Below are 14,298 nucleotides of genomic sequence, written 5' to 3'. Positions count from 1 at the left end.
GTTAGGGGAAGAGATCATACGTTTTGAAGGACAGCCTGCATATACTTCCTGTTTTAAACAACTTAGCAATGATCTATTACATTTAGAAGAACAACTCAAGGACCGGAAAAGGAAGAAATTCCTTAGGGACATGTGGGACAATGAGAAAGGGGATCCTTTCAGTAGGGACAGGACCAAGCGGGTACGCTTTTTTCAGACACCGGAAAACATTTCTAAAAGGAAACGGGTACGCCTTATCCTTAAGAAACCTTCAGCATCTAGTGCAGATAGTACTGGGAATGATTCTTCTTCTAGTTTTAAACCAGATATCTTGGGTCCTACAGGCTCACCTGCCCATAAACGTTCCAACACTTGTGTCCCTTTAGGACAAAACATAGAAGGGGAGGCAGGAAGCACAAATCAGGCAGACAACATGCAGGCACAGTTGAAAATGATAATCACAAAACAATTAATGTTTTTAACATTTCCTCCTGTTCTCTCACTGACATTGAGATTTCAATTCTAAATAAAGGTTTTTCATTCATTCCTGGTTTCTTTGTGGCTGAAGATTGTTTTGTAGAAGATGTAATCAGATTTTGTAGAAATTTAAATTTAAAATTTTTTTTTTCATGGCAGAGAGACTGTGGATAATGCTTCATACTGTTTCTTTGTTTCAGAATGCTATATTCAAAGATCTACATTTTTATGCCAAGGAAACCAGGGTGAAAGCCAGCAACATATCCAGGGCCGACATGGAGGTCATTCCGAATTTGGCCAATAAGCATCAGTTGGTCATACTGATGGCCGATAAGGGTGGTGCTGTTGTAGTTCAAGATTGGACTCAACATGACACTGAGCCAAAAACACAACTTATGGATTGCAGGCATTATTCACATTTGGTTACTGACCCTACTCCACTTTTTAAGAGGCAAATTGATGAATTTTTAGCACTAGCAAAGGAAGAAGGGATCATTATGCAAAACACCTTGCAACATCTTACGGTGGATGAACCAGTACATCAATACATTTATTTTCTGCCCAAAATACATAAACATGTTACCAATCCTCCTGGTAGACCTATTGTTTCGGGCAGGAATTCTTCAACAGAACCACTTTTTCTATTTTTAACCAGATACTTAAAGCCTCTTCTTAAATGGGTACGTGCAAGGCTACAAGCCACCACGGAATTTCTTAGGGTTATTGCAGACATGCAGTTGGAGCCAGGATGGTTGCTCTGTCCCCCAATGTAAAAGCACTATATACTAATATCCGTCACAGAGCTGGCATTGTTGCATTGGAATATTGGTTCTACAAATCAGAGCTCTACCAACCTGGTTTCAACACCTTGCTCATAGTTCTTACTGAACATGTTCTCACCAAGAATGCCTTCTTTTATCAGGGTGAATGCTATCTACAAAATAAGGGAACTGCCATGGGGGCATCTTTTGCCCCTATATATGCCAACTTGTTCATGGCTTTTGTTGAGGAACAAATCATTTACGATCAATCCCACAATTTATACCTTGATGAAATCGACATTCGGAGGAGGTTTTTGGATGATTGCTGGTTGGTGTTGAGGTCTGATGTTGATTATCTACATGAGTTTGTAGATTATTTAAATGAAAACAAATGGGGAATTTAATTTACGGTCATTTATGATCCAAATAATATCATCTTTTTGGATGTCATGGTTAGGAGAAATTTTGATAACACACTCTTCACTCAGGTATACCATAAATTTCCCCAATACAATTCCCTCCTCCACGCAACCAGCTATCATCCTCCTCATGTCTGCAATAATATTCCCAAGTCTCAGTTTATTTGGGGAAAACGTATCTGTTATCAAGCTGGTTATCTATAGCAGGCTTCCAACACAGTTGACCACTTGGCCAGGGCTGATTTCCTCCAATATAAAGTTAAAACCAATCATGACAATTCTACCATTAGATTTATAACCACATATGTTAGGAATACTAACTCACTTATGCAAAGTGTCCGACGCCACTGGAATATGTTGCTGGCCGACAACACATTGTCTGGCATCTTACCTACTACATGTTCTTTTTCTTTCAAAAAAGGCAAGAATCTGGGTTCTTATTTCAATCACTACAAACACTATACATTATCCAATATGTCTCTAACACAAACTACTTTATTGAGGGATCGGTTGATTGGTTGCTTTCCCTTTGGCTATTGTTCTTATTGCTCCAAAGTAACTAAATCAAAAACCTTTAGCAGTAGTAATACTGGTCATGTCTTTGATATTTCTTTCTATGCCAACTGTCAGTCAGATTGGGTAATTGATTTAGCCACATGTCATTGTTCGGCATTCTGTGTAGGGCAAACTTCACGTCCAGTGAAGTTTCAGATGGGTGAACATTTTTGTGTCATTAATCATAAGAAAAACATGAATGCCTTATACAAACATACATTAATACAGCCAGCTGCTTCTTTCACCTTTGTTATTATTGATAGAATAACAGCACATAGATCCAATAAAGCTGGCTAGCATCACATTTTGAACCAGAAAAAGAAAAAGTGGATCATTAAATTAGCAGGATTATTTCCCCCAGGACTAAACGAGCATCTTTAATTGGATCATGTGATTTTGATTATAAGCTATATATGGGGAATGTTTGATACTAACACATTTACACTGAGGTAGGCATTGTAGTTTTTTTGCCAAAACCGGTCTGTTGTATGTATCTCTATCCTATGGTTATGTAGTTTTTTACTACTAGCCTAATAAAGTACATTGGTGCTACAGCTGCTGGTCTCTCTTTTTCATTTTGCATTCTGCCATAGTGTCAGCTATACCAAGAGAAGTAGAGCAGTAGATGTGTAACATACGCCAGCATAGCTAGCTGGAATTTTGTAAAAAATGATATGCCATTTGTATATCAAACTGATTTGTACAGGTGTGCTTGTATTGAAAATGTATTTGTAAAGTTAGTTATGTTAAAAGTGCACCAACAGCGGGTCCTGATGGACAGAAAATAAATATTTCTGTATGTCAGACTGTATTGTAACTGCTGAAATGAATTTGTTGTAATCTCAGTCCAGTTAACTTTGAAAAATAGTCTGAAAATTGGTTTCGGCGATAAACATTGTATCTTACAGTTCTGACTGCAGCCAGATACAAAAAGGTCAGTGAAAAATAGGACTAGGAATCCAACTGTATTGTCCTTAGGGGTGAACTAATTGTTACCCTGGAAGGGTGGATATTTTAAAATGGTTTTATAGCTTTCAGATGCTATAACATATCTTAGTAAAGTTCTATGTGTATGTATGGTAATACATATTTGCAAGATTCTGGCTCAGTTTCTAGTAAAGAGGGTAGTGTGGGAACTAGAAATCAGAAGACCAGATGTATATGATGTCATTCTGTAATCCAGCTCTGAAATGATGTTGTAATACTAGCTGAGGCAGAAGTCTCAGGGCAGTCTGTTTGTGAAACCTGACAAAGGAGGAGCACTCACCCACTTGATCTTGCCTAACTCTATTAAGTGAACTAGGGAACAGTAATTCTTTAGTCAGTCAGGAAGATATAGTGAGATTAGTAAGGTATTGTTTTCTGTATCTCTGTGAACCTTTTCATCTATGTTATTTTTAATATTTTCTGTTGTTTTATTATTTATTAAATATATTTAAGCTTTTCATCGTGGCTGGTCTTTAAGAGAATAGTTTAACCTTTGAGAGTGCTTACATTTATTTGGTGACACTGTGGCCACTCCAGAAAGCCTTACTGCATTGTTCAAACACTACCATATTATGAATTTTACTCAGTATAATTGGGTACCCTTGTAATAGACTTAAAGTAGATGGCTTTGGAGTGTTCTGGTGACAGTACCTACCTTACAGTCTGGGCATAGGGGCCATAGCTGGTAAATCTGTGCCAGCCTTTCCCAGGTGTGTGTGTGTGTGTGTGTGTGTGTGTGTGTGTGTGTGTGTGTGTGTGTGTGTGTGTGTGTGTGTGTGTGCGTGTGTGCGTGTGTGTGTGTGTGTGTGTGTGTGTGTGTGTGTGTGTGTGTGTGTGTGTATGTGCACATCTGTGTGTGAAAATCAGATCTCAAAGAATGTGTTTAGCAGCTAGTTGGACCAGGGGCACAGAGCTCTGGTTTCACAAAGATGGTGGTGGAGGACTTGGCTTGGAAGACTCAGCCAAGGACTCAACCCTACAGTTGTGGTCAGTGTGGAATCTTATTTGGGGCCTGGTGCAAGAGAGGGAACCCAGCACCAGGACAGGAATATGTCCTCCTATGTTCTTATGAAAAATTGTGCTTGATGCAGAGAGCTGCATCTGGAAATATTGTGTATATCTCTCTTTGTTACAAGTGAGCATCCCTCACTGGTGTCAGTAGTGAGGATAAAGGCTCCTTGATTACTGGCCCAGAGGAGGGACGTCACATATTGGTGAACAGTAGTGTGGATATTAATTGAACTTCTGTAGCCTGTAGGCAGTTGTTACTGAAGGTGTGTGTTCTTCAGCAGCCACAAGGTAAACAGTTTCATTTTCAAAACAGTTTTATTTATTTTTTTTTTTACTTTAGTTTAGTCAGGGAAAGCAGGCAAACATGTCAGCAGGGGAGTATGGCAAGCAGACAAAGAACCAGTTGGGCAAGGTGTGCGAAGCCAAAGGACTGGTGCATGCCAACCTGTCTAAAGAGATAATGATTTCAGCTTTAGTCACAGCTGTAGCCCAGACCAATAAAAAGGAGAATAACCAGTCTGGTGATGGGGATTTGCAGCCCTCAGAAGCAGGACAGTTCACCTTTTCCTCAGATGACTAAAATCTGTCTGGAGTTAGAGAGACTTGAACTGGAGGCCAAACATTAGAATAAATGGAGAGACTGCACCAGACAAAACATATGAAATTAGAATCAACAGAGAGACTGCAGCATTTGGAGGCTGAAGAAAATGAGAATCAGTGTCAATATGAGAGGGAGAGTCTGACTCTTCTTCAGGGTCATGGAGGTAATGGAGAAAGGAATAACTGAACCCCAGAAGAATAAAGGTCAGTACATTTCTTCCACAGTTTACAGAAGGTGATAATTTTGATTGTTTTATTCATATATTTGAAAGAGTATGTGAACAGTATAATGCTGACCAAGGGCTCTGGGTACAGTTCCTGACCCTTTTACTCCATGTTAAAGCTGTAACTGCTGTTTTTAAATGGTCTGATACTGATTGTTTAAACTATAATAAAGCTAAATAATGGTTAATGGAATGTTTTAAGTTAACAGCTGAAACTTACAGAAAAAGTTCTGTGTGCATAGAAGCAAGGTATATGAATGTGTATGTGATTATATAGCACAGTTAAGCACTTATTTTCATAGGTGGGTGAGTGGGTGTCAGGTCATCATTTCTGAAAGGCTGGCAGACCTTTTGGAGAAGGAAAAAGTCCTTAGCACTTTGCCTGAGGACATGAGAATCTGGCTGGCAGACCTAGAGTGTAACTCTGCAGATGAGCTGGGGAAAAAGGAAAGTACTACTTAACAAGCAGGGCATCACTGTATAAAATGGGGATACCCAGTGCTGCACATGAATATAAGGGAACTCATGGTGGGCAGCCTAAACCACCCCAACAGATTCCACCAGTAACAGGGGAAGCCACTAGTTCAGGTAAATGGCCAGGATCAAGGTTTAGATGCTTTAAATGTAACCAGTGGGGCCATGTAGCATACAGATGTCCATGGAAGCAAGGTGAGGAACAAAAGGTGTGGGAGCCAGCAAGTGGGAATAACAGTATGTCAGTGGTAAGTTGTCTATAGACAACAAGAGTAAAAGATTATCATCAAACTTTATATCTATATTAGTGGATGGAAGACAGACCACTGTTAAGAGAGACAGCACCTCTGACATAATCATTGTAAAGCCTGCAAGGTTTAAAGAGGAGTAGTAGTTGCTGGACAGTCCAGTCCAGTCAGAGCTTTAGGAGGGACCCCATTCCAAATACCTTTGGCCAAGTTTCACCTTGACTGTGAGGATGGAAAAGGAAGCAAGCAAGTAGGTGCGTTTGAGGATATCCTTGCAGATGTCCTAATATGGAATGATTTTGATAATGCAGTACCTTGTGTGTATGCAGTTATAAGCCGTCAGACTTGGAGACAGGCGTGTGGGGCTGGTAGCCTGAAGAAGACCCAAACAGACCCCACACCTGAAGCTAGGGCAGGTGAGGTGGCTATTTCAGGGAGAGAGCTACCCTGTAGCAGTGAGGCTGAGGATGAGCCACAGCTGCTGGTAGGTACTGATGTTACCTTGGACAGAGTTACTGCAAGGGCAGAAGTGAGTGGTAGTACCCAGGCTGACAGCGAGACATCGCTGTCAGATGATACTAGACTTTCTGTGGAAGGGAAGCTAGGAAGAGTCTCAAAGGTAGAGTTGAGGCAGGCTGAGCTCTTGGACCCTACACTAAGAGGCTTGAGGGAGGTAGTGAGGGAGGCACCTGATACTCAAGGAAATGGGGAGTCTGTATACTGGAACAAAGGTTTATTGTATAGAAAGTGGACCTCTGAGGCAGGGCTAGGGGGAGAGTTAATACAGCAGTTGGTAGTGCCTAAAGCCTACTGTCTGACAATTCTAGCCATAGCTGATGACATTCTTTTTGCAGATCATATGGGCATAAAGCATACCAAGAGGTGTATTATGCAGAACTTTTATTGGCTTGGGATTGCAGCAGATGAACAAGGATGAGTGAGAGGGTGAGTGTGAATCCCACAAGGAGTCTGTTGTGGCATATGTTCTAAACCTCAGTACAAGGCTTAGGGAACTCATGAGCTTGGCCCAGAAGAACCTGGCAGGAGTCCAACAGCAGAAAAAGGTCTGGTTTGACAGGAATACTAGAGCCCGAGAGTATGCTGTGAAATAGCATGTTATGGTGCTCATTCTTGTCAGACCCAATAAGCTGCAGGCAGCTTGGAAAGGACCCTACAAAGTGGTAAGAAAGGTCAGTGATGTTAGCTACATGGTAGAACTGTTAGGCAGGATGCAGGGGCACAAACTGCACCATGCTAACATGATGAAGCCTTACCATGATAGGGAGGCCCTTGTGCTAAGTATTTTCACTGGGTGGCAGGAGGCATCTGAGCAAGCTCTATGGCTACATCGAGTAAGCCAGAAAAATGCCAAGTTATTAAGGCAGAGCCTTGAGTTGCAGGCATATCATATGACAGTGCAGCACCATAGTGGGGTCAGCAATGCCAGTGTAGATGGGCTCTCAAGACGGGGTACGGGTTATTGTGTTCCCAGACAGGCTCATGTCCCTCTAGACAAATTTCTATATGGTCACTTTAAAAACTCACTTGAGTCTTCACAGGGGTTGAGATGTGACAATGTGAGGTAGTTCCAGTTATGCTAGGAGAGGTAGGGCAGTGGATGTGTAACAATATCCCAGCATAGCTAGCTGGAGTTTTGTAAAGAATTATATGTCATTTGTATAGCAAACTGATTTGTACAGGTGCGTGTGTTGAAAAATGTATTTGTAAAGCTGCTTGTGTTAAAAATTTACCAACAGCGGGTCCTGCTAGACAGAAAATAAGTATACCTGTACATCAGACTAGGTTGTAAATGTTGAAATTAATATATTTAACAGTGAATGCTGGAAGAGAAGAGGTTAATATCAGTCCAGCTAACTTTGAAAAATAGTCTGAAATTAAGTTACCTGGTTTAGGCCATAAAAATTGTAACTGATTGCAGCCAGAGACAAAATGTCTATGAAAAACAGGAGTAAGAATCCAACTACATTGTCCTTAGGGGTGATGTAATTGCTACCTTGGAAGGGTGGATGCTTTTGAAATGGTTTTATAGCTTCTATAAGCTATAACACAACTTAGCAAAGCTCTATGTGTGTGTATGGTAACACATATGTGCAATGTTTTGGCTCAGTTTCTAGTAAAGGTGGTAGTGTGGGAGCTAGAATTCAGATGACCAGATGTATGTGATGTCATTCTGTAATCCAGCACTGAAATTATATTTTAATACTAGATAAGACAGAAGTCTAAGGGGATTCTGTTTATGAAACCTGATAAAGAAGGAGCACTCACCCACTTCATCTTGCCTTACTCTAGAAACTGAACTAGAAAACAGTAAGTCTTTAGTCATTAGGAGAAAATATAGTCAGGTTAGTTAAGTATTGTTTTTCTGTATCTGTGTGAACCTTTCCATCTGTGTTATTTTTAGTAGTTCCTGTGACTGAAACTCTGGTGTTTATTGTAAATAGATATTTAGTAGTTTTATGTTATTTTATTATTTATTATTAAATATATTTACATTTTTTATTGTGGCTGGTCTTTTAGAGAATATTTAACCTTTGAGAGTATTTATATTTATTTGGTGACACTGTGGCTGCTCCTGAAAGCCTTGCTGCATTGGTCAGATACTGCCATTTGTATTATTATTAATTCTCTCAGTATAATTGAGTACTCTTGAAAGACCCTTAGAGTTGCTGGCTTTGGAGTGTTCTGGTGGCAATACCTACCTTATATTCTGGGCAGATGGGGCATAGCTGGTAAATCTGTGCCAGCCTTTCCCAGGTGTGTGTATGTGTGTGAAAATCAAATCTCAAAAAGTGTGTGTGTCAGCTAATTGGAGCAGGGACACAGAGCACTGGTTTCACAGAGAAGGTGGTGGAGGACTTGTCTTGGAACACCCAGCTGAGAATTCAACTCTACAACTGTGGTCAGTGATGAGTCTTATTTGGGGCCTGGTATGAGAGTGGGAAACCCAGCTCCAGAATGGGAGTGTGTTCCCTGTGTGCTCTTAAGGGAAACTGGTTTTGGTGCAGAGAGCTACATCTGGAAATGCTGTGTATCTATCTCTGTTCCAAGTGAACATCCCTCACCAGTGTCAGTGGTGAGGATTGAGGCTCCTTGATTACTGGTCCAGAGTAGGGACATCACACAAATTATCATCTAATATAACCCTAAATTTAACCCTAAATCCCAGATACCCACACAAACACTACAGAACACACACATACAAACACACACACACACACACACACACACACACACACACACACACACACACACACACACACACACACACACACACACACAAAACTAAAACTATCTCTACCTTAGCCCTTACTCTAACCCTAACCCAAAAAATACTTCTTACCTGGCTACACGCCCAACAAATAACCATAGAAGTGGATGATTCAGTGTTCAATGTCTCCTGATGTCAACAATATCAGTATTTGACTTAAAGAGCACACAGTGTATTTTGTCAACCAAACACATCAGACAAAATGCATGGTAACTACATATAAATATATATATCTATATATATATATATATATATATATATATATATATATATATATATGTATTTTTAGGATAAATGACCATCATATTGACATTCTGAACATCAGCACATTAATGTCAATAGCAAATTGTCAGCATGCTTCTCCGCGTGCTTTGAGAATCAACTGTGGAGCAGGAAAATAACAGACATCATTTTGCAGGGGTCCACCTTAGACTCCCCACACCTCCTGCTAATTACTCTGAGATTGCACTATCCACAGGGTAAGGGCATGAGGGCATATTGACCTCAAATACCTGTTGACCAAAGTAAAAAAGAGGACTTTAAAAGATATAAAAGCAATGCTGAATAAGAAAGGTTTAAAATATTTGAATAAATAATACACCATATGTCCAGTGCAAGTTGCCATTTTTTTCTTCCAATAAACAAGTATATCAACCTCTATCCTAAAGGTTACAGTGACAGAGTTATCACTGATCCAGAGAAGGAGAGTTCTAAAGAAAGAGATCAGTGATGGAGAAAGCTTTCATTCCTACTCTCACTTAGGATCAATAGACTCATGAAGTCTTTGAATGACTAAACAGATTCATACTAGTTGATAGATTAGGACAAGATATTTTATGCAGTCATGCCTAAGGTCATGCAGGGTTCATTATATCACTACAATAGCTGAGATCCTGGGTGTAATTGGGAAGCCAACAAAGGAAGTGGAAAGCAGGAAAATGTGGTCTGCCCTAGTTGTTGCCATTGTTATCCTGCCAGCAATATTTTGTTTCATCCAAAAATACAACAGATCAGTTACAGGAATACAAGGACTTGTGTGGTATAGACTGAAATAATAAGATCCCTTCAGTGACTCTTGTAATGGTAAAATCAAATGACAACTTAATCTCTGCTAGAAGATTTTGGCAGTTTTATCTGCAGAAACTAGAGATGTACAATAAAAAGGTGTTTTACTGCTGAAGTAAAAATGCAGTCTGTACCTGACAGCAATTACCGCTTCCTCTTCCAATCTTAGGACATGCCGCCTGTTGAAAATATTGTATTCAGGATTATAGTTCTTGCCTAATATTAAAAAGGGATGACTGGCTCCCTGCCAAGGGGCAGGCCAATTTCTCACACTGTACTCCTTTAGTAAAGTTCCAATTTACAGATCACAGTCCTTCTTAGCAAATGAAGTACAGATTACAGGAAACACACTCTCTGTCCCAATTAGGCTGGTGCTATCAGTACAGCATGAAAGATGACTGAGAATTCTCATCACTCAACACAAATGGCAGTTTTTTTCTCCCTCTAAACACAAGAATGGCTGAGAAGCTAAGCCACTTTAAGTCTTCTCTTCTGTTCTTTTTGCAAGGAAAGTCTGCATATAAATATAGGCCTCACCCCAGCTAGCTCCAGACACAGAGGGCTGAAGCTATGATCATAACCCAGATGACCTGGCTTCAGTCTGTAGCCCCAGTACTGGAAATTCAGCTAAGGAGGGGGAGGAATGAGGTACCTGGAGCTTCTCTTCACTGTCAAGGTCTGCGTTTGCCTTGGGATGAGTGTTTCGCCTATAAATTCTATGTGCAGACTAGAGAGGAGACCCAGTTGTCTGCTTACAAGGGAGAGATACAGCTATCTTCAGCTTACATCACTCATAGAGGTGTTGAACACTCATCCATCTACCTACTTAACTGAATAAACTACTGAAAGCTTCAACAAGGCATCTTTATTCCTCCCACAGTGAGGGTATCAGAGAGAGATAGAGTTTCCTAGATCTGCTAGCTAAAGTGATTTTTTTCTGGGCTAATCCTTTATACTCTGTTTCTTGTTAGTCCTGTCACCCTCTGGGTCATAGGTGGGATACCAGAATTCATTCGAGCCTTCTGGATTACCTCTGTAACCTGTAATGAATTGTGATGTTTCCTAAATCATCCCCAAAAGGATCTATTAGGATAACACTAACCAATGATCTGTATTGCTGGTCAGGGTATACTGAGACATGTATGTTTACACTTGGTCCTCCGTACAGAGCTTTTGCATGTAAGGGCTTATGGGTGACCAAGTTTGCAGATGACTGTAAACGTGGTTTGATTATAAATAGTCTCAGTAGCTCAACAGGTAGCACACTCACCTTTATTACAGAAGGTTGTGAGTTCTACTCCCACACCAAGAAGTTGGCGTAATTTTTCCAGTACTGAACTCCAGTGCATCATAACAGCTGTGCCGTACTCTTGAGTGTGCTGTCCTTCAGAGGTGAAATTAAATTGAGTCCCCATCTCCATGAGTCGGTGGTAGCTCAGGTGGATGTAAAAGGCCCCATTGCACTTATCAAAAAGAGTAGGAGTTCCCTGGGGAACTGACCAAATTTCCTCAAGTTAGTATAATTACCACCTCAGTCACCCCTGAAAAGAGGCTATTGGTCTAGTGTGGGACTAATGCAGAAAAAAAGTGTAAATAAATAAATTCTACAGATGATACCAGAATCATCTAAGATGGCCTTTCCCAAGGCAATTTGCTGGTGTCACCAAACCACAGTTCCACTTCAATAAGTGTTTTGTGTGTGTGTGTGTGTGTGTGTGTGTGTGTGTGTGTGCATGCTTGTTTGAAATGCTACATTTAGGGGTAACTGATGATTAGTGTTACTTTGCTCAGGCTCAAACATTGTACCTTAGGTACAACAGCCTGAATTCTTTACACCCACCACCACTTGTGTTTCAAGGAGTTGAGTGCATAGCTCTAAACTATCCAGATTTTTGCAAAATACTTCTGTCTGTTCCTCTTAAAATTTGTTTTTCTAGCATATTTTTTTAATGTTTAAACACTGATTTTGTTGGAAGTATCAGTAACTATATGTTTAATTTTGTCAGCCATTTTCATTATTAATCCTGTGAGTGGTTGTGTAGGTAGAGTCCCCAGTGCCATGCTTGCTCAGGAACCAGTAATGCAGTTAAGATGACCCTTCTACCATGGGAGAGTAAGGCTAGTCTTCTTAAGATCCTCACAGATCTATAGCCTAGTAAGGACTTATGAACCTATAAAACTATGAATGAAGCATTCATTTTTTCCATCTTTTGCAGTGAATAAAATTAATTTTTGTTGTATTGGTCTGTCAGGGAACTATCTCTGGCTTCTCAACAAATGAAGGAAAAAAATTTGCCATCAAGTAGAGTAAAACCAACTGTCCTATAGCACATCATATCATGGCTGGCAGTGAGAACCTGCCCTGAAGGGCCACATCACACTTTCTTTTTTTCCTGTGTAATGACTCTAACATTCATTTATTTTTCTAGAACTGAGCAACAAAAAATGAAGATGTGTAAGTGCGATGTGTATTTTCTAAAAGCTGCCACTTAACCTGGGTCCCAAATGTCATGTGACTTATTTCACTGTTCCTAGATTTGTACACTACATCAATAATTTCTCTGCACAAGAAGAACGTGTAGACTGTTGTACTCAAGCACTGTATTGGGTTAAATGTAGACACAGCATCAACTCTTGGCAGCTCTTCTAGCCTTCTGAGAGACCCCTTCCAGTGTCACTTTGCTTATCTTAAACCATGTGTGACATCCCACCACTGGACCAGTAATGAAGGAGCCTCAGTTTCACCAATGGCACTAGTGGGGGACGTACATTGGGATAACAGGTACACACAAAGTATTTCCAGATGCAGCTGTCAGTTTCAAGTGCAATTTCCCTTAAGAGCATGCAGAGACCACAGTCAGTTTGGGGCTGGTTTCCCCTCTTTCTCCAGATCCTCAATAAGACTCCCCACTCGCACAGCTATAGAGTTGAGATCTCAGCTGAGTAGCCAAGACCTCCAGCACCCTTCCTATCCAACCAGTGCTTTGTGCCCCTGCCCAAGTAGCTGACACACACACACACACACACACACACACACACTTTGAGGTTTGATTTACACACACACACACACACACACACACACACACACACACACACACACACACACACACACACATACCTGGGAAAGGCTGGCACTGTTTGACTAGCTAGGACCCCTTTTGCTCAGACTATAAGGTATTTTAAGGCCCTTAACAAAGGGTGTCCAGTCTTACTGTGTAATATTAATATAAATACAAATGGCAGTTTGACCTAGAGCAAGCCTATTAGGAGTGGCCCACACAGTATCATCAAACAAATATGCAAATACTTTCAAAACTTAAATATCTCTACACGGATCAACCACAATGAAAGGTTTAAATATATTTAATAATAAATAATAAAATATAAAACAAATACTCAATATATATTCACAGTTATATCAGAGTTCAAAACACAGGAAATATTTAAAACAACATTGCAAGACAGTCTCAAATAAATGAAGAAAAAATCTAAACTAAGCTTTACTATATTCCAAACTGTATCGAAGAGCATTACTATACAATAGAAACTTACTTACAGAGCAGGGAAGATATGGTGAATGGTTCTTGCAGTTGTTGTCAGGTCCAAGACAGAATACAGAATGTCCTGTCTATCTCAAGAGAGTTCACAAATTAATATCTCAAATATTACTACTGGGATAGCTTGCAGAATGACATCATTTCTTGTCATCTGACTCTATCCCAGGTTAAACCTCCACTGCTGGAATCTAGCAGTATTTAGCATCTACCTGTGAAATTACATCGACCTCAGATCTCTGGTAGATGCTGGAAGTCATAAAACAATTGCATTCCTTCACATTTTAAAACTAGTAATTACTTCACTCTGAAGGCAATACATACAGCTCCCTAGTTTTAGACACTGTGTCTCCTTGCTGCATTGAACCTGAAAGATACCATCTTTTATTGCGTAGCCATAAAGTAATTTAATTTCAGTTATTTTTCTGAAGTTAACCTCCTGTATTCCAGTTTCCACTGTTAAAATATATACATTTAAATGGTTACAATAGTGCATGTACATTTCTGTTCTATTCCAGCAGGGCACACTGTGGTTACAGTTCAAACAGCACTTTGCAAAAACCTTCTCAACACACACTTCTGTACCAGTAGTTTGATATACACATAATATACAGTTCTAATACATTTGTAACACAAACATCTTATAAATCATGTT

Source organism: Protopterus annectens, chromosome 7.part0, assembly GCF_019279795.1.
Source record: "Protopterus annectens isolate FY-2018-M chromosome 7.part0, PAN1.0, whole genome shotgun sequence".
Classification (NCBI taxonomy): Eukaryota; Metazoa; Chordata; order Ceratodontiformes; family Protopteridae; genus Protopterus; species Protopterus annectens.
Note: the sequence above shows the minus strand (reverse complement) of the source record.